The sequence below is a fragment of the Dromaius novaehollandiae genome, chromosome 25 (assembly GCF_036370855.1).
Source record: "Dromaius novaehollandiae isolate bDroNov1 chromosome 25, bDroNov1.hap1, whole genome shotgun sequence".
NCBI classification, from domain to species: Eukaryota; Metazoa; Chordata; class Aves; order Casuariiformes; family Dromaiidae; genus Dromaius; species Dromaius novaehollandiae.
In genome coordinates, this window is record NC_088122.1 from 1608871 (window position 1) to 1632091 (window position 23221).

General features: G+C 45.9%; 1 protein-coding gene across 16 annotated transcripts in view; it reads right to left on the reverse strand.

Annotated features, from left to right (window-relative positions):
- Nucleotides 1-23221, reverse strand: part of GATAD2A (GATA zinc finger domain containing 2A) — a 71808-nt gene that overhangs the window by 38162 nt on the left and 10425 nt on the right. The window contains exon 1 of one of the 16 annotated variants that reach the window (XM_064497461.1): nucleotides 18124-18410. The exons of 8 other annotated variants lie outside the window; for them this stretch is intronic. The gene's annotated coding sequence lies outside the window, so the exon portion shown is untranslated. Of the gene's footprint in view, nucleotides 1-16408; nucleotides 16430-16980; nucleotides 17194-17753; nucleotides 18045-18123; nucleotides 18411-23221 lie in introns of those variants that run through there. 7 more of the 16 variants (XM_064497468.1, XM_026116610.2, XM_026116615.2 and 4 more) reach the window with 7 other exon arrangements.

Consider the following 23221-nt stretch of genomic DNA (forward strand, 5'->3'; position numbering starts at 1 on the left):
CACTTGTTTTTGCTTTACAGAAATTATTTTGTAATCCTGCACATACAACATTTGAGACTCAAACACTCCTTTTTCCTCTCTTTGAAAACACTGAGGGAAGAACCTGAACCTGCCCGTGAGTGTTCACCGGTCAGTTAGAAAACACAGTAAGAATCAGCTACTTTTGCCATACTACTGAATCGGCAATTACCTGCGTCAGCAGCACAAACTTGGTCAGACTCCTCCCCCCGCTTATCACACAGCCCGCTTTTATATAGCACAAAGTGAACGCCAAGATAACCATAATTTTAGCTGCAAGTCTTCCACGGCGCTGTGCACGCGGACACGAAGCTGGTATCAGCGTTTGGGGCAGACTCACCAACGCCGGGCTGGAGGTGGAGCGCAGTAATTGATGCACGCTGGCTGCCAAGGCAGCTCCTTGGAAGCTTGGCCTCTTATTTCTGCTAAGCCACCAAGAATTCTGAGTCATTTCCCTCCTCGAAAAGTTTCAGAACTATTTTCTTTTGTCCAGAAGGCAGGACAACTGCTCAGCAGCACCGAGTCCTCCTCTCCGAGGACGGGGAAAGGCTGCTGAGGTACCGCGCTTCTCCTAACGCGTCCCGCCGGCGGGTCGGACTGTCAGCCTATCGACCAAATCAACTCCAGCGAGCTCGGAGGTCATCTTGCTCCAAAAGCTGCAAGACTGTGCCCGGTACATCCCGTCTGTTTGGCTATTTTAAGTAATCTAAAAGGTTCCGACAGGTTAAACAAATTGCTACAAAAGTGCAGATATAGGAACTTAACAAATGGATATGCAACTGCGTTCTGGGCCCCGATTAGCCATCCAGAGGGTAGGCCTTACTAATTATAGCTCATCCTATTAGTCCAATGCCTTTCTAATTAGAAGCCAATTGTAAACCATTGCTACTGCTACTTCAAGGCCTTCACAAGGATTCACAGAGCTGCAAAAGTGACAGAAAACAAGACACCTAGAGATACTGCAGCGTTCCCACACTGCTTCTCAAGACACAACCAAACGTTTCTTTACCATTAAAAGACTACGAAAAGTAATGCACATAACATACGAGGGACCAGATTATTAACAAGAACTGCTACACAACCTTATTAATTGGTAGTTACAACACTATTGCAATGAGCAGGAAGCCACAAGTTGTAACACGGCAGGAAAAAAATGAATTATTCTGCCTCGTGCAAAGGCATTGCTGAATTGCCCTAGTAAAAGTAGCAGTCGGGGGGGGAGGATCATGGAGGCACCGGCTCTGCGCTGGATCCCACCGCACCGTGGGCGGCCGCCCCTGGTCCCTGCACGAAACCCATTCGGTTTTCCCTTGGGGATGAACACGAGGTAGCTCTCCAGCTCCGAGGCAGCCTGCGTTTTTTGAAGCCTGCCCCGATAGACAGAATATAGTTATTCAAACTGGCTCAGCAGCAACTTCACGGCAGAATTTTTCAGGCTTTTGAACAAGCTCAGCACAAGTAAAATCATTCCTTCCAATTTGCTGTGAACATGGCAAGTCTAAGCTCCTGAATCATGTTGCTGAGGTTCTAGCCAGCCTCCATTTTTAATGAACTGTAGCATTAAACTCCCATAGTGCTAGTGTCATGGGACTAAAATAGTTTTCATCTTGCAAGGACACTAGAACAGCAGTTTAACCGCTTCACTGCTGCGAGATGTTCACTGCGAGGGACTCGGGCCATGTCCACGGCGCTGACCCACATTCGGCGTGTGGAAGTTTCCACTCCAGTCCAACAGACTGCTGGCAGCGAGCTGTCCGGGGAGGCAACACGCACCGCGGGGCGAGATCCAGGTCTGGCCCTCGCACAGGTTCCCTCTGCGGTCCTGAGCAAGACGCTAAGCTCACGCTGTGGCTCGGCTTTCTCCTGAGCAAGACGCTAAGCTCACGCTGTGGCTCGGCTTTCTCCTGCTCCCACATCTGCGAGACGGGAAGTTCATTTTCCCAGCAAACATCGCTGAGGAAAAGCGGTTCGAAGGCTTGTAATCCTTAAGCATCTATTCAAGGAACCTCATACGAAGAGGCAGGCAACTAAACAGTTAAAACTCGGAAGTGAAACTCTAAACAGCAGCTAGTAGGTTTTAACACTACTTCTATTAGAAAAAGAGTCACTACAGAAGAATATGAGCGGAGGGCTTGACAAGCAGGCTGTGCTCCTCAGCGCGCTTTGGTTTGACGCTGCTTCAGCCAGGAGCACCGCAGGCAGGCCGAGCGGCAGCCCGCGCGATCCAGGCACGGCTCTGCTTGCGGATCCCCTATCAGCTCCTCGGCAGTTCGAGAAAATTAAGCCTTTAGTTACTATTTTTAAAGTTAGCCTTCCAATTTAAATAATGCAATACTCTTTCGATTTCAGATGATAACCTCCTGCCCGCCTCTCCCCAAACCTCCGAAAGACGGCAGGTAAATCGCACTCACGCAGCCCCGCAAACGTTTCACTGCTAAACCAGCAAGTAAAGAGGGGGCAGGTGGCAGTGCCGCAGTACTCACCGTTCAGTTAAACCCAACTCACTGCTTTGGAATTGCTTTCAAAGCTTTAACATTTCATTTAAAAGGAATCTTGGTTCTCGTTCTGAGAAATCAAATTTTTAAAATAAGCAAAACATTCAAGAAATTCAACAGGCATTGGATGGAACATTATCTTTTTCTAACTCACCAGATCTCACTGGCGGAACAGAAATCAGATCTGTTTTTTTGAGCGCCTACTTTGTCACTTAATGAAGTTTCACAACCATTATATAGAAAAAAAAATCATAGATCAGAACACTAGGGACTGCATTTTTAGGAACATTACTGAAACCTATCAACACTATCTAAAAAAAAAATTATGATCCAGTAAAAATAAATAAATAAAAAAGATTTTACATGCAAAACAACAAATTGTATTTTAAAAATATAATATTTTCAGAATGCAACAGGCTATGGATTCTGCAAGTTTCCTGGCATGGCAACTGTGACACAGGTACCACAGTTTGGGATTAGTGCTGTACATACCTCCTCAAACAACTAAGATAAGAAGAAAACTTCTGTACTTTTTGGAAAGCTGAGTGAATTGGTCAGCAGAAAAAGGAGTCACATTTCAATTTAAATATTGACACATGAGGGGCTAGCTTCTGACACGCTTGCTCAGGCCTTACTTCCACGAACATTTCTGAATACAGGAGTGAAATGTGCAAAATGCATCAAACTGGCTTTTCAAGCACATGCAATATATCAAAATATCACTTGAAAACATTTTTCTATGCTCCAAAAATACAGATCCTCCCCCGTTAAGGGAATAGTAGGAAGTGTCATTAGAGGGAAGCGACAGAGACGGTGCATGCATTCATACAGCGTAAGTGATCATCGTGGCATGGAAGGGCACTCCTCTAGCTTTTTATGAATGTCCTGACCCATTTTGCACCTGACATACGTTGGTACAGCAAATATTCAAAAAATTGCTTTCTAACTTCTTCCACGTGCCCAAAGACTCAGGCTCAAAGCATCCGAAGCATCCTGCATCCGCAGGATCCCGTTTTGGCCGCTCCACAGCGAGCTGCCCCACCTTGCAGCTTTAGGAAGGGAAAAGCTCCTTGCAGATGCACGTTAATACTGCTGCTACCGGTTTATCGTACACAAGTCAGATTCCAAATAAACCCTTTTACAAATTAAGAGTCTCACCGCTGACTCCAGAATCCTCCCACCGGGGAGGACACACACCTCCCCCTCCAAGGCATCCACAGTATTTACACTCACAACCCTCAGATCAGCGGCTGCATTTGCCGGGCTAGAAAACCAATAGTAACCCTTTATTTAAGCCAACCCATAGTAGGGGGATGATATGCTTTGCCAGTAGGCCAGGGAATCATTTGAGACAACAGCAGAAATTCAGATATAGCAAGATTATTTACTGGCAACAGCTGTTCTTCAGGCATGTCACCTCAGCACATTCATTCTTTGGAGAACGCTTATTTTCCAGCATTTACTCTCTATTGGATGCCAAGTGACAAGGGCTGCCAAATCATGTGGAAACGCACACAGGCCTTCGAGGAGAAACGCTGTCTTTGCTTTGGAGCTGGGAGAGAGTATAGTCTACTATCGACCACCTACACTACCCGTAAAGCGCTCCATACGGATCTCTGACTTACCGAGCTGGAGTTCAGCTCCGGTCCGCCCTCTCAAATCCTACTCCTCGCATGCTCCAGCACACGAAAATGAAGTCACAGAATATGTTTTCTCCACAAAATCCAAGCTGAGCCTTTTAAAATCACTGCTATAATCTAATCTGTTGAAATCAAAACATTATTGTTTTGAGACCAAAGTGCAAATGCATTTTGATTTCTCCCATTTGTAGTCTGGAGTATCTCAGCGGTAATTACATTATCAGACTCCTTCCTCCCTCTCCAAACAAGCAACCGCTTGAATCAATCTACCTAGCTTTTACTGAGATTAGCCAGGATTCAGTCAAGTGGGGATACCTGAAAGATTCAGAGATAGAGGTTCCAGGAGCGCAGTTGCAGGGGGACAGGATGGGATGGACATTAACTGGAAGGGTTTTCTTCCAGGAGGATTGCTACTCAAGACCTTGCAGATCTGGCTTTCTGTAACCAGAGCCTGGAACACCCAATTACTACCGTCCTGGTCAGCCGCTTACGAAGCTGAAGCATACACAGCAAATGCAACAGAGTTTACAGATGCTACATGGAAAAATGCAACACTGACTAACGCTGCGTGGAGTCCCAAGTCAGCACAAAAGGGAATGCACTTCTTTGCAGGTTGATTCAGAAGATCAGGCAGGCTCAAAATACCCAGATCACGATTTGGTTGGCTACTCATGAATAGAAACACCCATGATTGTCTAGGGTTGCACCACTACAGGCTCTGGCAGGGGCAAGCATGCAGCTTGCTTTTCACTCGTAGTACAATATATGTCTTGAAATGGGAGGGAAACAGGGGACACCCCAAGCCTATGAAAGAGCAATCCCCCCAAAAGTCCAGAGGAAACTGCTCTACAACACTTAAGTTTCATAAAATGAAGAAAAATGTTATGAAATGAGTAACAAAAGCTGATATTTTTAGACAAAGTTAACCTCAACACAACTCTCTTTGGGTAAACCAATTTTGTTTGAACTATTCAGCTAATTTACTCTGGCTTTGACAGGTGTATTCCCTGGTATAGAAGCAGCTAAGCAATTTTATGTTCTCACTCAAAGGAACAAAGAGGTATGATGAAGAATTAGGAAAGTCCTTGACTAAAGGAAGTACGGACTTGTGTACTAGCAAGAAAACATTTGCATCATTAATTTTACAATTAGAATTTCAAATAGTGATACAGTTACAGAAGTATCTCTTTTCATTATTATTTTAAGCAAATAAGAGAATAGGAAGTCAGAGAAATGAAGAAACTACTGAGTAAGCTGCACTGGATCTTCAAAAGAGCCAGGTCTAAGTCCAAACAGTTTTATACATCTGTTTCACATCTATCCAAATGAATCTTCATAATTACTGTATGGGTAGACTTGACTCATTAAATCAAAATCTTAGCAGGAGGCTGACTTGCAGTAACAACAACACCACCCTGCATGTTAGAGACAATAACTAAGCAGCAGACGTGAACAAAATAGTGTCTATTTTAAGAAGAGGAACTACAGTATCTACTGTTAAGCGAAAGGAGAGAACACCAAGAACTAAAAATAGATTTAAGATTTTTGGTTTGGAGGTTCTTTTTTTGTACAAAGCACAGTTCAGTTATTCAGTGTTCATGGACAGCTATATTGATCCTCACCCAGGGCCATGTTCTACTGGGCGTGCACGAACGGGTCCTATCAGCAAAGGACGCACTATGTAGGCCAGCGTTGACACTGCTTTCGTGACTTCTGACACCGCAGAACAGACAAGTTCCACCTCCCGTTCAAGGTGACTGGACCCGTCCAACTATTCTCGACGCCGAGTAGTTGCAGTGAGCTGGTGTTAACGAGAGAATAATCTCAACAGCCTAACAGTGCAGGTCTCTATAGATAATTGCATAAACATGTTTTTCAAGAACATGAATTACTATCTTCTATTTTCAGAAGTATTTAATAATTTTGAGAGAAGAGGTAGGAGGTAGCATTAGGAAATGCATTTGCAGAACTGTTTGGCCGAGTATTAAACATGGGAAGAGAGCTGTGTGCAAGTTTATCACCTCTTTCACAGGGCGCCCAACAAGTCCAAGGCAAAGAAACGGAAAGCTCTGTATCTCCCCTAAGGAGAGATGTAGGCTAAAATGAGTGGCAGCATCCCAAGCAAGGGTGGGGGGAAGAAAAGCCGGTGGTAAATTGTTATTTCTAGCTCTGGTGGAAAAATACATCTTCCTTTCATCAAGTACGATGTGCCTTTGTATTTGTCATGGTTTTGGGGGGCTTCCTCTCACCTCCTCCAGCAAGGCGCACGGCTGCAGCGAGCCTCTGCCCGCGTTCTGCAGGTAGCTTGTGCCTACGCAGTGCCAGTGACTTTAACTGGGCGACCTGGTATCAACCAAAACATGTAACGTTTTGCCTTCTTTCTCCATTTAACAGAAGAAGTGTTTGATTCCTTCTGGATAATTTGGTTTGTGCCCACCTGGCTTCAGCATCAGGTACTTGAAACATAAGATTTTTTTTTTTTAATTGAAGATACCCTCTTGCACTAATGACACGTTCTTAATCTCAGCTGTAGGAGTACATTAACAACCCATAAGCTAATAACTTTGCAGTAGCAATTTTAGTTTCCCCAACTATATTATTTAAAAACATAACTGAGGGTGTGTTTAGAGACTGACACTGCTCAGAAATCCAAATAAGGGAATGAAATGGCAGCTTGGCAGGGACCCAGCAGCCACACCTATTTACAGGGGAAGCCGAGCACAGCCACCATCATTACTTCAGAGGCCTCAGAACACAAAACTTGATCTAGACGCACAGTGCATCCCCCCACCCGAGATCAAAAGGGAGTACTACACACCGAACATCGCAAGCCACACTTGCACGTAACCATTTCTGTATTAAAAACAAGGGAGGCTGCAGGTCAAGATGTTTAGCCCTTGGTCCTGCAGTCAGGAGGCAAAAGAAAACAAAGGTGTCATTGTCACCCATGGGATCGGGTGCGGATTTCGTCTTGAGCAAGCCTAACCACTGGTAACAAACCTGCAAGGGTCCCTTGACCCAGAACAAGCAGAAAGTAAACAGATTTAGAAGATGAGTAACATAAAAATGTAAGTAACTGAGCATCTGAATTTCATGTAAAACAACATCTAACTTCCACAAAAAGGTAGGAGTATCCTGGGTAGAAAGCAGCCAGAGGTGTCACCACATCTTGGGGAGGAGATATTCTCATGAAGTTTGTATAGTTAGAAGTCCTAAGGGTTCGTTAACACGTGCACTATTAAACTGAGTCTTATTCAATTACTTCCATGGTCTTCCCCATCACAGTTCTCGGGCACCTCACAGAAATATATCCTTCTGCAAGCTCACCAGTCAGTACTGTAACCGATAGGATTCGCACGCTTCTGTTCTCTTCTGTCAACTAAAGCCCTGGCTGCTTGTTGAGCCATTATCTTCAGGTTTAAAAAACAATTTTTGGTCCAACAAAAGAAATTAATACATCCCTCTATGGATAGCTTTGCTAAAGGAAAGAGAAAAAGCAGAAGAATCCGAAATGCCTTCAGCACTTACTAATGGAACAAAGACTACATGCAACAAGTTTGGAAGTGAACCGTGCCTCCCGGACGCCAGCTTTCCCATTGCGCAGAGGAACCCGCGATCAGTCTCGCAATATCCATTTGGAGATGTCAAGCAAGACGTTTACCTCCTTCAGAATCTGCCAAAGCCTCCAGCTTTTCCAGCCACAAAGCACTTTACACGTTCACGTGTGCTATATAGCAGACCATCCCCAAAGACACTGTGCTTTCCGCCTGTTATTCTAAGTTGCTGATTAATATGGTTTCTTTCTTGACTATTCATCAGCTTTCCCACAAAGGGTATTTGCAAAATACAATACGACCTGTTGATAAAACAATCAAGAAGCTTCTCTTGGTGATCTTCCTGCCTGACCTTTTTAAAGCATACCTGCCATCTGCACACAGATCAGTCACAGCCCCGTGCACAAGCAACCTTCCATGATTGCAAGACACACGAATTTAGTGTCATCCTTAATGATAAGTGCTACCTACTGTCTTGGAGCATAAACTTAATGAAAATGAGAACCTGGATTATTCTAGAGCTAAGCTACTTGAAGTTATGCCAGGATTATTCTTCAAGTTTATTCAGTACGTCACCTATCTTCCCTTTCGGAAAAAGCTACACCGTATAAGCCAATGAAGACTCTTTGCAGTATCATCTATTTTCAAGAATAGGTACAGAAAAGCTGTTATGAATGTCATCTTTTTCTCCACATCTATAGAAGTAAATCTGAATTTAAAAAAGGCTTAAGACATAAATCTATGTCACATTCATAGAGTTAATGAAGGCACTGAAGGTGCACTTTTTCCTGTTGCAGGTATGGCCCACAGAACATCCTCAACTGTTCACAAGTGCAGCCCATGTTCAAGCAGCAGCCTGAGGGAACCTTTCCTGTACGCCCTCCACATATAGGAGACAAACAAAGGCAAGAGGTTTTACTATCAAGCACCTAAAATACCACGTTCTTCCAACACTTACGAGATTTTGTCATCTGAAACAACCAGACGCTTGCTTTTAAAGAGTATATCTATTGCAGTCTGTATCTGTAAGGATTTTTTTTAAAAAAAAAGCAGAAAGCAAAATTGAAAGTCCATACTCAACAGAATCCTACAGAGCGTCACACGTCTGCCATTGGCAGATAGGCGATTATCGTACAGTGAAAAACAGAAAATTGTAGATATTGTATATGAAACTGCATGTGGTTCACATTTGTACATACTGTAACATTAGAGACACACACAATCGCGGTACCTAACTTTTCTGAAGACAGGATTTTCTAAGATCCTATTAAATATGAATGCTTTCGGTTTACTTCCTCTAATTCTTGCAAGCATCTCAAAGCTCGCAATCACATGGCTAGAGCAGCAAATGAACGTACTGGTCATTACTAACAGACTACAGCAAGGAAGTTGTTCCTACTTACAGCACTATGTAAATAAGTATTAGCATGAAACCTAATGATGCAACTTTCTGACTAGTTTTAATATCTGGAAAGTCTTCAATATTTGTAGCATAAATCAAACTAAGAAAAACTCACTACTGATGATCTTCAGCAATCCTTCCCCTCCAAAGCAGTCACAAGAGCGACTGCTGTGCCGCAGTTCGGACTCCCTGTGCTCAGCGGCGTTCCGTAACGTTGCTGGGCATGGTCTGTTCCAACAACATTCTGGGCATTTCCAATACCGCTTTAAGGAAAGCTGCTGCTATTGACCGTTTTCAGCCGCAGGGTAACTGCCTAGCGCGCCTGGGATGTCATTTAAGCAGCTAACATTCACGAGAATCTCTGTATCTAGACTGAGTTAGGAAAGGATAAACAAGTTAACCAAACATCCCTCGATTAGAAGTGTTTTACTGGATTAAAAAAAATGGTTTTCTGGAATGCCAACTTGTATGGTCCGACAGGTACTAAACCCACCTATCTGCACCCCAAAGGGAACAAGAGAGATCACACCCCAATCAATTTCCATACTAACTGAAAACATGATCAAAGCTTCCTTTTTTTCTACTGAAAGATACGAAATAGCCCTTTATTCTTTCCACTCCAGCAACTGACATTCTCACCTACAGAGCCCTCATCTTAAACCTCTTGTTTATTTTGGATATTTAACAGAGCAGGGGAAAAGTAGGCTGCCTAGAGATAGCTCACTCTTACTTACATAACCTCTCACTGCCTTCTTCATCTGCTCTCCCACTCAAGCTCAACTTGAAAACAAAACAAAAATCAGAACCTTTTCATTTGAGGTGCCACCTACCATCCTGAGAAGTTGTCATTACCCACTTTCGCGGCTAATTTACTTTGAGTAACAAAATTTACTGTTAAGGAATTAGTAAATATGACAAGAGACAGTTGAACCTTTTTCTGGGAGGTAAGGTAGAATATGTATTTCGATACCCCCTGCTAGAGTTATCCACATTATTTCTACAGTTAAACACTGATGACTGATTTTCACCTGAGGGGTTCCAAAAAAGAAGAATATACAGCCTTACTTGTTACTGGATATCTCAAACATTTCTTCAGGTATCTGATTTGACTTTTTAAATATCCATTTATATTCAGCTGAAAATACTGGAAGTGGGGGGGGAGGGGGAGGAACAGTGTTTACTTCATATCAGGGCTTATCTCCTGCCTTGTGGGAGTGCTCTTTTATAGGCCTCGGGTTTTTGTTCCCATTCCTCCGGCTCCCATTCACACTGCTGGAGCCAGAGCAACAAAAAGCACATATCGTCATGGATGACTGGAAGCGCCAGGGACCGCTGCCCCGCACAGGCCGTGGCGACACTGAATCCGCAAGCGCGCGGCTACCAGGACCAAGCCGAATGAGGCCGGGTACAAGCCTGAATTCATCTTGGTTCAAGTTTACACAGGAATAAACCCAAATCAGAAGGCGATGCATAAGGCACTAAAACCGAAAGATCTCCATCCAGATGCCCCATGCATCGCCTTCTGATTTGGCCGGTTACACACTGATGCCTCTCACTCTACAGCAGAGTTCACTACAGGGCACAGTAAATTAGCAAGAAAACTGTATTCAAGTTATTACTCACTTCATAATTGTCAAAGGAATTGGAGACCAACCCCTCTTCCAAACACGGCAGAAGTAAAGCCTTTCAGGTAGAGCTTTTTTTAATGCAAAATCATCCGGAATGTCAAACTTGCAGTTTCACTAAAGAGACAAGTTCCAAAATCCTGCCCCCAAAGTACCTTACCTGGAAGGGCACCCGGAAACAGTGACAAGAACTCCTTCACTTCTGGGAAAGACAGCTAGTTTTGTTTGTCTTTTGGGCAAGAAAAAGGGGAAAGCAAAGAGAGAGAGGGGGAAAGGAAACGGAGGTAGTGGAATGAATACAGTCTGAAATGCTTAGCTCACTCACAGGAATAAAAAAGTCACAAACCTAATTTAGCAAGAAGGAATACAAACAGGACAGACTGAGATGAACTCAGAGATGTGTGCTTTAAATGCTTCTTTGATACCAAATTGAGATTGGCTTACTTGAATCCCACAGAGTATTTCAAGACTCTCAACGTTTTTTAGGCGCAGAATTACCCCATACATGTTGCTTAACGCGAGCATCACCTGACCAAGCGTCAGGAGAACTCCACATCGGCAAGCGACACCTGCCAGGTCCAGATCAGGGTGTCCGTGTGTTTCGTACGCAAAACAGGAGCCGAAGGGAGGGGCTGGCAAGCAACCCTGCGCTCGAGGGCTAGCGCAGAAACCCAGCACTCCACCAGCCGGCCGGGAAGTTGCGTCACGCTTCCGAAGGCCTCTCTGGATCTTTTTTTTTTTTCAGAAAGGACATTGGTGGGAGGAGAAACAGCCTCCTGAAATTGTGACTTCTTAAAAATAAAGCACAAAATAAACACACTTGATCACAAGCTTCCTGAAGTCTTGGTTAAAACCATACTACAGATTCATACCCTCAACCTGCCAGCTAGAAGAGACCATCTATCCCCACCAATCGATTGGACAGTAATTCCCTGGAGCTCAAAAATTCATCTGACTAAAGGACATCAACTACCAAGACGTGACGTCTTGAATTAATGAATGTAAGAGACAGACCTGGTCTAGGGATATGCAAAACTCAGTGTTAAGCATGGGATACTCCTAACCCATATTTGTCTGGCCTTCAGTGTGTGACTGGCTGTTACAGCTTACTGTGCTGGATCTTTTAAGTATCTGTGTTTCCTAATATAACAAACTAGCCATTACAGTCAGTGAGGTAAATCCACTGATCTTCTCCTCTACCAGCAGCTCTCGTTTGGAAAGTGACACGAGCAGAGGTTAAGCCATTTCACAGTTATAAGCTAAGGAAGACCATAATTAAAATAAGACTAAAGGGAATTGGTACAAGCCACATTTTGTGTGCTTCCTTTGTAACACACGATTATAGTCATTTTGCAGATGGGGTAACCCATGCACGGAGAGGTTTCAGTGACTTATCCAAGGCAATATAAACTTGTCCTTCAGGAAAAGCAAAGGGAGAAAGCGAGAAGGAGTTGCCCTGGCACACAGGACATTCGCTGGTCCGGAGCAGCACGCTTTTCAAGACGCAATAACAGGAAGGAATAGCCTCGAACCCAGCTACCATACCGCCAAGCTGCACTAGACCTAAAAGCACCAGTTTTACACAGATGCGCTGCCAACCAGAACCATCCTGAGCTCAGGCTGCAATGCTGAAGTGCTTGTGTACCAATGCCCTTTTCTTTCCTCTCTGTCTTTATTATTGGTAGGATTTGAACAGTTACACATAGTAAGGTTTTCCATTTTCTGCCTTATTTCAACATGCTGATACAACACCAACTAACGTTTTTGCTGAAGAGTCAATGCATCAGAAGTTAGATAGAGGTGGACATGGTTTTCTTGTTAAACCTTGGTTTTGTCCCACATATATACACTAAGCCTTTGTATCACAAGCAGACTAACCACATTTCCTTTTCTCAACGGACCTCCTCATCACTCGTGAAAAGAACAAGCTGTGCCCGTGAAGTGAGAGTCATGATGCTGCTCTCCTGCCTCTTTTGCTCTAGAAATCGAGAGAGGAGCAAGCGTTGCGGCACAGTGGACAGCAGGCTGGGAGCCTCCAAGGCAGTAAGAGGTGGCCTGTCACCGAGACACACAAAAGCTTCGTGGGAGAAGTGCTTTTGGCCCGTCTCAGCCACAGTCTCCTGAGTGATGCTGAACAAGTCACACGGGTGTGTGTGCACACACGCACACACACACGTGTCTGTAAGGAAACACCAGCTGTTTACTGGGTGCTCTGCTGAAGACTCCCAAAGACCTGACTCACCAAGAAGTCAAATACCAAAAAATGCAATTAAAGGCAATGAGAGCTAGAAATGCCGGCACCTGTAGCAGTCTATGCGGTCTGGAAGAGGGTGGGGGGAAGGAGGAGGAGAAATGCTGAACAACAAAAAGCCAACATAGGAAACTGCATATTAATAAACATTAACCTTTGTTCTGCCCCTGTCCTATAATGCTTCCTTCGGGCAATTCACTCTCAGTTTCCCCACCTGAAAATGGACATATGATTCATCTCACAACAAAGTTCACTAGCGCACACAGGGCATCCAGACTAAATAGCACCAAGTGGCTAGAAAGTATCAAAAATAAATTAATAAGTTCATAAATTCCAGGTGCTGGGTTGTGCATTAGAAATAAAACAGGAATTACTAACTGAATGAGGGTCAAAATGTTCGACAGCTGTCCTATCCCCATGCAAAGTGATGCCACAGAAAGAGAGAAGCAAGGGGAGGGGGAAGAAGGGGAGAAGTGCCTTAAAAAAAAAACCTCAAAGGATCTGAAGGGAGTCTTTAAACCAATCAATCATAATATGAATGCATAAATAAGCAGAATTAAGATGACCTATATATAAAATGCCAAACCCTAGTTTATAAGTTTTAACAGCTCGAATTTAAAGCAAGCAACATGTGTAGTAGCGGGCAAGCAGGGACAGCCCGATCGAGCAATCAAGAACAGGCTTTCAAAGAAGAATATGCTTGAATGGCAGTCCTGGTATTTTCTGGTCCACCAAGGGTATGTTCTTCTCCCAGTGCGTATTTTCTATAGTGATGGGCGAAGCGCAAGGAGTGCTCATCTATCATTTCTTTCAATCAAGAAGATGTGCTAACTACATTACACTTCACATACTGGTCTACAGACAGTATTCTGTAATACCTCAAACATGAACAGCGTTACACAAAAGCAAATGTTACTTTCCCAAGTCTAAAAATAAGTCTACCATATTTTCAGATACCACAGTCTCCAGGAACATTTGGAGAGAAAGGAGGAAAAAAAACAAAAAAAAGAAAACGTTGATCATTCTACATTACTTAGATTATTACTGAAAAGGAAATAAATGAGAAGTCAGCAAGTGCCTATACCTGGGCTCTGTAATTGCTGGTCATTCTATGAAGAGGGATAAAACCCCATAGCAGCAAGCTAAAGAAACAGCTCATGAGCGCTCTTCATTTTTCTTTTACTTTGTAATGAAAGCTCAGCATACATACTTTAGTTCAAAAGGGAAATGCACAGGCTAAAGGTTTTCTTTCTAACTTTTTTGTTCGGCGAACTACATGGCTGGTATCTATACTCGAGAACAAAAACCGCTACCTGCACAGGTAGATTAGCACACACGTGAACTCTGTAAGAACACACAACTTTCTGCCTCCAAATTACATGAATCTGTGAAACATGAGCAAAAGCACATAACTATTCTCCCCTCAAAGCACTGCAGTAAGAAACAGCAAGCATCAAAGGTAACTTAAGCCTGAGAAAGCGCTTATAGTTTGTATGTGCATAAGTATTAATAAAAACAAACAAAGCTCTGATGCCCAAAGATTTGAATTCTTAAATTCATAATAACCTTTTGCAACTACTATCAGTGAATAGTATCTACGTATCACATCTAGAAGTTTGTGATTCAAAACATGAGTGAAAACATTCTGAATTTATATTCCACAAAAGAGCATTTTCCACTCAGGACTTATACCCAAAATAAGTGCTCTTCTGTCCAAGCAGAAATCCTGAACTTTGCTGACCATCACAGCCACCTTGTCAGCCCTGTCCTTCCAAATTTCCCATACGGGATACCATGACTTTTGGTTGCTTGGCAACTGGCCAGGGACTTCACAACATGGATTCCATTTCAAGAGGTACAGCTAAAAACCTAAGATGATCTCAAATGTGGCCTCGTCACACCTGGATGAATTTTAAGCTTTATTTTAAAAATGCTTTCAGTGCTATCCAGATGTGCAGAGTTGACTTTCTTTAATTTTACCCAAGCATCTTTGCCATATTCCCCTTCTCCTCCTAAAAAGGGGCATAGCACCGTTACTGCTGTCGGACAAGAAGAATGCTTACAGCCTATACGAATCAGTAGGGCTAACGAAGAGCACACCCAGAAATAGAAGTGTAAGACCATAAGACAGTAAGCCAGCAGTTCCTTCCACAATTACAGCTCCTTTGACAGCAAAGGGATAATTCCTGTTCAAATCTTAGTCCATACAGAGAGATCTCTAGAAGGAGCAAATGTTACATACACATGTAGTCTGTCTGAAAAAGCAGTCCAAATCCATCATCGTGCCTTACCTAAGTCTCAGAAACATTATATGACATATTAGGACTATCTGAATTTAAACCAACAATTTTCAACAGCTCCGTATATGACTGCTGGCCTGTAATTACTACAAGAAGGTTGTAATGCAGCTCCACTAAGCTACAGCATTAGCATACTGGCCCAGCACGGTACGCCAGCACTGTTGCATCACCACCGATTGATGTAACCTCGTGAGAGGACTGTGCAACATTGCTGGGAATGGTATTAGCTGCTCTCCCGTGCTTCCGCCTCCAAGGAAGGAGGAATATTTCCAGCTGCCTCCATCCCCCTTCACCGGCAGTTACCAAGTGATCACAGAGATACAACTCTTTCCTGCAATGAAACTCAGCAAGGTGGTTAGGTTTTTACTTCAGACGCAGAACATGGTCCTTCACACCGACACGCAGTTCCACCAGGGCACACTACTGCAATACGTTCACTCTTTTTCCAAGAAAGAGTGAGAAAAAGATCAGTCTATTGCTTACCCGCAGATAAAAGCTAACCCTCATATACGTTACAACCTGAATACCGCAGGCCAAGCCGTGCAGTCCTCCCAATTTTCAAAACCTAGGAAAAAATAGAAAAAGAAGAAAAAGCAATTCCCAGTCCTGAAACTTATTTTGTGATCCTGTTTGAGACACTTAACCTTAGAGCCTTGCTGCCTCCAGGATATAACACCCCCTTTTTGTTTTACGCTTCACCATGCAGACACACAGGACGCTGTGCAAACAGCGAGTAATGAAGCGTGATGTGCAGGAATACTCAGTTCCGTAAGTGTCACAGCCTGCAAGCGCTGCGAGGAGGCACCCGGGTTTAAACGCCGCCTTCTCGCCCACGAGCGGGTTTTCTCGGCGAGCTCGCGGCGCAGTCCCCGCGCACAGCGCGGAGCTCGCGGGCCGCTCTGCATCCGCGCGGTCCCACACCAGCAGGTGTCACTGCGATCTCGCTGCCCGGGGATCCCAGCAGGTACCTTCCCACGGGCCGGTGGGACAGACCGCTCCTCGACAGAGCCAGCTCCGGGGACCTCGCCCGGGTGGCACCGCAGCACCGGGCGGCCACCGCACAACTCACGTGCGCAGAGAAACAGCACCCTTCATCACTTCCACGTGTTCTTTTATTCCTCACTTGCTTCGTTAATCTCCTGCTTCTGGTCCTCTACCATCTGGTCCTCTTCTCTAACTGCATGTCTCACGCTCCTGCTTCTTCCTACCCACTTGAAACTCTGGTCAATAGTTCGTCTAGAAAGAAAGAGGCTCGCATCCTCCTCTCTTGCTGATGTATGGCAGCTTCCAACCTACTGGCACGTCACTTATTCCCAAAGGCCCCTCTTCTTTTTCTCACTTCCTGTGCAACAGCCTCTAGCAGGCAGCGCTGCCACCTCTGCTGACTTCCAGCCGCGCTTACAGACAGGCGAGCAAGGGAGAAACCTGAAAGCCGGACACCTGTAAGAGAAGCTGGAAGTGAGAATGAGTGCCACGTCTGCCAGCCGGTCCCCTGCGCCGGTCAGGACTGCGCTCATCGCCTGAGGAACCCCCGGCCTGGGGAACAGGAGTTTACTGTACAAAGTACAAAAATGGAAGAGCGGGGGGTAGCTAGAAGAAGACAAGTGAAAGCAAAACCTAAGACACAGAGAGTCCAAAAGAGGAAAAAAAGCAAGCAGATGTTCTAGAGAAGCAAGTATGCGCATTCGAACTTACGTGCCTGCCCTGCTTGGCTGTTCAAAACAAATAAGGAATGCCGAGTAGTTTTAAGTCGCTGCCTCAGTTTCTCCACAAATAATGCAGGAACAGTAATCCTCGGACGCTCAGGAGTTTAACACACGTATGCACTTGGAGAGCGTAACTTCTCGCGGACTGCCACAAACACGGCTCGGCTTCGCCCAGCCCCAGAGCCCTTCCCGCACGCTTGCACGCGCAAGGAGCGTGCAAACATGGAGAGCTCGGGCACAGCGCAGGGAGACGCCGGGAGGGCGCGGGGCTGAGCCCCGGCCGAGGCCGGCTCGGCGATAATCCCACCGCACGCGCAGAACCGGGAGGGGGGCGGCAGCCGCGCGTCCCCCCGCGGGCAGCCCCGGGGGCGGGCGGGGGGGCAGCGCCGGGGCGCCCCGAGCCGCGGGGAGGCCGGCGGGACTCTTATTGTGACACGGGCCCGGCCTGGCCGCCAGCCGGGCCGGTGCCACGGCGGGGGCTGCCGCGGCGGCCGCTCACCCCCCGGCGCGGGGCCCGGGCAGCGCCGAGCCGGGGCGCTCCCACCCCACGCCCTCGCCCCGAGCCGGCCCCGGGAGCGACGGTGGCGGAGGAGGAGGAGGAGGAGGAAGAGGAAGGAGGCACGGCGCAAAGCCCGTAACAACTTTCCGAAACGAACGCGTCGCAGGCTCCCTTCCCCGCGCGGAACAAAAGCCGGCAGCAATTCACCTCCGAGCGAGACCTGCCTCCCCCCGGCCCCACGCGCCTCCGGGCTCGCTCCGTACCGGGAAAACTTTTCCTTTACGGCGGAGGATGGAGCCGGGAGACGCGGCTCCCCGGCGCCCCTCTCCTGCCCCCCGCCGCACGCAGCGGCGCAAAACTCCTTCCCCCGCGGGGATTAATAAATAAATCAGCCTCAAGGCTGAAGCCCGGCGCGATTCCAGCGGCCGGACAGCGGGACTTTGCACTTTTCCCAGGTTAGCAAGGGCTGCCCTGGCTCGCCGCACGCTCGGGGGCATTCCCGGAACTTCCCGCGGAGCGGAGGCGCATCCCCGGCGGCTTCCTCTTACAAATAACCCGCACCTCCTCCTCCTCCTCCTCCTCCCTCCCCCAAGACAATAAGCCCCGACGAGAACTTTTAGTCTGCGAACTTACCCCGCGGGGCACCTCCCCGCCGGCCCCCGCGCATCCGGGCGCCCCCGCCGCCGCCCCGCCGCCCCCGCGCCGCTCGGCCCCGCTCCCGCGCCGCCGGGATCCCGGCTCCGCCGCTCCGCCGCGGCGCCCCGTGCCCGATAATGCGCTCCGCACACATGGAGTCGCGGCGTCACTCGCGGAGCATGCGCGCCGCGGCGCCAGGCGCAGGGCGGCCCGGGTTGCGCCGCAGCCGCGGCGGGGGGACACGGGCGGCGGCAGCGGAGCCGCGGGGCCGCCGCTTCCGGGCGCCGGGGGGGGGGGGGGGGCGGGAGCGGCGCCTCGGGGCAGCGCCGGCCGCGGGGGGCGCCGCGCGCCCCGGGGCCACGTGGAGGCGCCGCCGCCGCCGCGGTGCCCGGCAGCCCCCGCGCCCCGGTGTTGTCGCGGCGCGGCGGGGCCTCGGGCGGCGCTGCGGCCCGGCGGCACCGAGGGCCGCCGCCGACACGGCTTGTTCTCGGGTCGCCTTATCTTTTTCCTTCCCGAGCGCCTGCAGGCCCCGAGGAAGGAAACGGGTACGGCGCGCTCTGCTCTCCCCGCCGCTTCCCCGGCTCCGCGGCGGAGGGGACCGGGCGCACAGCCGCGCCGCGGCCGCCGAAGCGGCTCCCGAGACGGGTCTCGCGGCCTGGACGAGCGTCCAGCGCCACCACGGCTCAGAGGCCTTGCCGGCTCGGTGACGGGGGCAGGAGGACCCAGCCGCACCTCATTTCTCAGCTCCGTCTCGGAGGCAGTAAGGGGTCCGACAGAGGTGGTCGGAGCTCGCTAGAGCCGCACGGCGCGGCGTCCTACAGCCCGAGCTCAGCAACGGGCGAGCAGATACGGGACCGAGACACTGCACTGTGCAAGCCCGCCGCACCGAAAACCGCCGGTTCTGGACAAGAAGAACTACGTTTCCCGCAGACTGCTTCCTGAAAGTTATCACCACTGGGAAATGCACTCACAGGCATCTCCAAACACCTACCTACATATTTGTTTTATATATAGGCTTTATGCATATTTACGTACCTATAGAAGATTTAGAAGAGATAGGTTGTTACACTGTAAGCAGCCAACGCTAGAAATAGCTATTTTCTTCTACCTAAGAAGCTGAACATAGCTTATACTGCTGCTATCTACAATTAACAGTGGGTTAGCAAGTAGCAGAAAGCAGCCTGCAAGTGCCCTCGAGTATTCAGGAAGAAACCTTAGTCGTGGCGGACACGATGAGCGTGACTCGGGACACGCTGATCACATACAAAGAGCACTGAGCAGTGCGCCGGCATACTGGGATTCCCACTGCCGTCCCCGCGCTAAAGGTATAGCTATAGGTATTTCTGTGGGACGTGGAAGCGAAGCAGTGTTTATGGATTACTGCTATTTTCTCCCTGTCGTCTTTAACAGAAATTCTTTAGAAGGGCTTTCTCAGACTCTGCTCCCCAGATCACAAGTCTAGCAGGTGAATTACTGTAGATCAAGTTAGTAACAGAAGAAATTCCAAACTGTTTTTATTACTGGTCCCTTTAACACACTAACGTAGCTTTGGTTTGGTACTCCAACCAAGTGCCATTCTTCCCATGTCCTTCATCAGGGACAGCTCACGGGAGGACACTTCTCCCCCTGTATTCCTCTGGGCTGCTAAGTATCCTGACCAGGCTGCAATCATGTAAGTCTACACGTGGGCTGCGGTGTCCGAATGACCAGGTCAACCTTTACAAAGTTACCAAATTATCAAAGTGACGTTGATTCATCTAGCTTTTCCATGAATATTTTTTCTGTAACAGGCAAATGCCAATGAGCGCGTCTTCTGTAGCCCTTAAGATCCCCGGTTTTCCACTCTTCTAGAGAAACATTATTTTTCAGATGCGGTCTACTGGCTCCTAAGACACCAGTCTGATTACATCTTATTCACTAAATCAAGTAAGTTAGTTTCAAGCTGAGTAATTTTCACTAGGCTTATATACCGAGCTTTAGGGTCCTCCTTTCCCTCTAAAAGGATGAAGCTTCTGGCTCTGCAGTCATATTTCTGACACATTTTCCAAAATCTAGTTCAAGCATGAATTTAAAAATGGGAGGGATGTCATGGGAAGTTAGGAAAGAAAGTTACCCCAAAAGCAATATTCTGCCAGACTTAGTGTGTGAATGTTCCCTGCCAACACATTTCCCAATGTGAAATTCATCGAAAGCGATTTAGAAGTAGAATGATTAGGAGTGTTTTTTCAGAATTCTGACGAATTAATTTTGAGGATGAAAGTTAATTTACAGGTCCTGTGAAAAGATGGGGACCCTGCTCTGCCTCTGTGGGTTATATCCACTTTTTTCTATCCAACTTTCAAACACAAAGGATCTCACTCTCACAACAGCATCTCCCTTGTCTGCAGCATTTTTTTGTCACCCAGTTAGCACAACATCCAGAATCTTGCCTTCCCCCCCCCTCCTCCTTTTTTAAACATAAAAAATGGACAATCACCTTTCAAAAGGCTGTAGGTGCCTTCTCAAAGACATGCAGAGAGAGGAGATGGATGGCATGAGAAAGGGAAGCCACACCATAAGAAACGGAGCTATCTTGTGCTCTGCCGCCACAGCTGTGGGACCAAGCGGAGAACTCCTCAGAATCCGTCCTGTCGGGGACCCCGCTACAGCTGTACCTTCCCGCTTTTCACAAGACTAACAAGGACATTTTTTCCCATTGCAAACCAAGATGCCTCATGTTCTATTTTCTGGGAGATGTTGTAGTTTACTTTGAGCAAAAATTATTTTCAAATCAAACAGTAGAGCCCTAATTCATAGCTGGCTTTCCTTAATCCGTAGCTGTTCTATGTCTATTAAAAGTAAACTTAGAATACCAAACCAATCATCTGTCAGAAAGCTAGAGAGTTTTTGCTGGAACAGTCCTTCAAACATGATGCGTAGAAATATTACTACAGGCTGAAGAGAATTCCTTTTATTTTCTTCCACCAGCATACTCAAAACAGCAAAGTAAGTGATTATTTAGTAAATAACTTGGAATAAGTGAGTGCAGTTTAAGACGGGCTGCTGAACCGGAGTGAAGAGATTATAAAGACTGGCTTCTCTTTGGGGGCAAAGTTCGAATTTTAGCTACTAGACGTCGCTGGGGGAAGGTAAGGGTGCAGCATCTGAAGGGATTGCTAATTATGAAGTCACCTTGAAGGTGTATTAGTATTATAATTGCTTAACAAAGTCACAGGCTGATGTTTTTTCAATGACAAATCAAGTGTGGCAAATTGGTGGCTCTACCAGCAAGAGAGACACTGATACCAGAGTTGTGTATTCCTGGAAATACATGTGTAAGGTGAAGTAACTTATTTGCAACACATTTATGTAAACTGCTGAAATGAAACTAGCCCTAAGCTGCTTCCAGGAGGAAAGTTCTAGGGAGTCACAACAGATTAAGGGGGAGGGGAGCTAATTAAATTACTCTACCTGTATGTATCAGGCTGCAAAAGTTGTTAAGATTTTAGGAGGAATTCTGTAAATACGTATCTTGTTTTCAGAAAAAATAAAGCTGGAACTACTTAACTCCAAACAATGCAAACCAGACATCTGAAACAGTAGTTAAAAAAGGGTATCTTACTCCTATTTTAAATAGATTGTATATATGTCTTTTCTAGATAAAGAGTGTTACTGAAATGTTATTAAAACAGTCCCTTTTCCTATTTAAAACAACACTTAAAACCTTCACAGTCAAGTGTGAGTGTAACTGTAATTTGAATGTATTCCTTTGGGGGGATATATAACTTTTAAATAGTGGGCAATATGCAGCATTATCTTATAATTTTATTAAAATAGTAGACGACATTATATTTTGGTGTTGTGCCTAATTATCTATTTGCTGAACTGAGAGAAATGGGATTTCTGTAAAAATTGCAAGAATTCCTTCAATTACACCACCATCTTTGCCTCTATCAAAGCTGTTTATATGGACATTTAAAAAATGTGTGTATTAACTTTTCATGCTGGAAGCCCTGCTGCCTTGCTCGTAGAACAGTAAGCAGTAGTGATCTCAGTCAGGATGGGGAGAGACCACCTCCTGTATCACTCACGTGTTTTATTCGATGGTATTTATCTTTGTCAGTACTGAACCAAGAATCAACATAAATTACCAGCTTAATTTTTAAGGATTTGAAGCTGAAATGTATAATATGAAGCTCACGTTCTAGTCAGGCTTCAGCTTGGCTCTAAATGTTACAGCTTCTTGTCAAGAAATACCACTTTATTTAAAATCATTGCTCTTTGCTGTTAAAGTATCAAAATAGTTTGGTATATAGCAGCTGTGAATTGAAACTACTGACACATGGCTTTTTAACGTACAAAATAGCAAAAATATTTTGAAAATATTCTTGCTTTTGCCTAAGCCAAGCCAGGAGAGGAATGCAAGGGCCTTGGGTTATTTCCACAGGAGGATGCTTCGAGAGGAGTGATGCTATTGAAGTAGCTTTGGTTCTATTTACTATCACATATTCTAGACGTTTTTGAGCTACATATTATCTAATTATATGAAACAGCCACCTTTAAGTAGTGAAATAAAATGGATTTCCTTTTTTATAGTCATAGCAATTTAGAGATATCTGGCATGGGCCTACACACCACAAATTGTGTGAAAAACAGTCCTAAAGCAGGAATAGCACTAGTGTCTAATTTGTGTGCTAAACTCTTATACAGTATGTCCAGCATCACTTGTCAATAAAATCAAGAACCTAAGAAATATCTTTGTATATCAAGCTTTATAGATCACGCTCTTGACACTGTTTCAAGAACAAGGTATTTTAGAGTAAACGAAACATCAGCTTCTATCTCAGAACCTTACGGATTTTCTGTAAACCTTAGCTAAACACTATTTTGCATACTCAAATATATGTATAGCTTGCCATCTAAAGTAAATATTACATTTTAATTAAAACCCAATAGTTCAAAATTAGAGAAGCCATTTATGTAAGCAAACAGCTATACTTTTGCAAATCTTTTCCTTGTTATGAATCGGATGATGTATAGTAAAGCAATAACAGAAAAATATTACCTCACCACTTCTCACCTGGGCCTTGATTAAACGCACTCAATTAAGTATAAA